Below are 1776 nucleotides of genomic sequence, written 5' to 3'. Positions count from 1 at the left end.
ACCGTACTTTCCGTCTATTTATGATGACTATTGCGATTACCGGAGATTCTATGTTTAAATTTCCGTTTTATGGATTGTCAAAAACGTTTAATAAGGTACAGATCCTTCATATGAATTGTTTCCGTTAAATTTTTAAGTATTGTAATATTGAAAATGACATGATGTAGGTCGACACGTCTATATTTGTAATCTTGTATTTTTAATTAATCTTGGAGCATTAAATATCCAGCTCTGGCTCGTAGCCCTTATTTTATTCTTATTTTTTTATATTGTTATACTTTTAGCGTTTTCGCTACCGCTCGGAGATCGTTTTATTTCTAGTTTAGTTTTCCTAATTTTTTTTCTTTGTAGAAACCAAAAATTATCATAATGACGCCAGGCTTAAGGAAAAATCGATGCATTGAAATAAAATTATTAAACGAAGTATCAAATGAAGGGCTAGTGAGCCTTGCACGAACTTAGCGCTAAAATTACAAATATTTAATAATAATAATTATCACCCAAACGTTTCGGCTCCGCATTGAGCCATCTTCAGTGGGTAAAAATACAAAAAATTTTTATTACTTCTACATTACATTAGCGCTTTGTTCTTTCCGCTCGCACGAAGGTTGCTTCTCGCTCGTTGTGAGAGCGTTCGTTGGAAAATCGCAATCATGTGATCCCATCCTCAGATGACAATTAAACGGATCGTATCGGAGGAAACGCATATTACATCTGTCCAAGAACAACAGAGAATTCTCTATGATCAAATTTTGTGCTTGTCACTCAGCTGACTAACGTTCCGCCAGACATCGCGGTTTTTATACATTGACTCAAGGTACTGTACATTTTCGGTGTTATTTTGATTATAAGTGTCGTTAATTACGTGATCATAGAGAATTCTCTGTTGTTCTTGGACAGATGTAATATGTTTTTCCTCCGATACGATCCGTTTAATTGTCATCTGAGGATGGGATCACATGATTGCGATTTTCCAACGAACGATCTCACAACGAGCGAGAAGCGACCTTCGTGCGAGCGGAAAGAACAAAGCGCTAATGTAAAGTAGAAGTAATAAAAATTTTTTGTATTTTTACCCACTGAAGATGGCTCAATGCGGAGCCGAAACGTTTGGGTGATAATTATTATTATTAAATATTTGTAATTTTAGCACTAAGTTCGTGCAAGGCTCACTAGCCCTTCATTTGATACTTCGTTAATTTTTAAAATTATTAAAGTCCTTATTTGCATATTGAAATCGCTGTCAGTTATATACTTTAATAATTTAAAAATTAATTTATTATTGGACCAAATGCGAGTAATATTGCATCGCGAAACGTTAAATAGATAATATTTTTTACTGTAACGTTTGTTACAAAAAATTAGTCCAGTCTACTCCAGTCAGCGCCGTCAGCCGTCAGTGGTCAGTCGCGGTCGTCGTTGCTTGTCAGAAAAATTTCGTATAATATAAATACGCACAAAATCTCGCACAAAATAAATTATCTGGGTCAAAAATTATTAAAAATGGAAAGCGGAGAAAAAATGGATAACGATCAATGTTCATCAGTAAGTATTTCCAGTAAGGATGATCAATAATCTCATAGGTTAGGAACCGATAAGTGGTATTTATATTTATATAAATATAGTATATTCGAAAATAATGTAAGTTATAATTATTTTTCAGTTTCACGAGATACGTGAAATAGCAAAAAAAGCGATAGAGAGCTACGCTGAAGTCTTGCGAAAAGCATTAGAACATTATGAAAGTGAGTATATGTATATATATATATATATATA

The sequence above is a fragment of the Wasmannia auropunctata genome, unplaced genomic scaffold, assembly GCF_000956235.1.
Source record: "Wasmannia auropunctata unplaced genomic scaffold, wasmannia.A_1.0 LD336088.1, whole genome shotgun sequence".
In the NCBI taxonomy this organism is placed as follows: domain Eukaryota; kingdom Metazoa; phylum Arthropoda; class Insecta; order Hymenoptera; family Formicidae; genus Wasmannia; species Wasmannia auropunctata.
Note: the sequence above shows the minus strand (reverse complement) of the source record.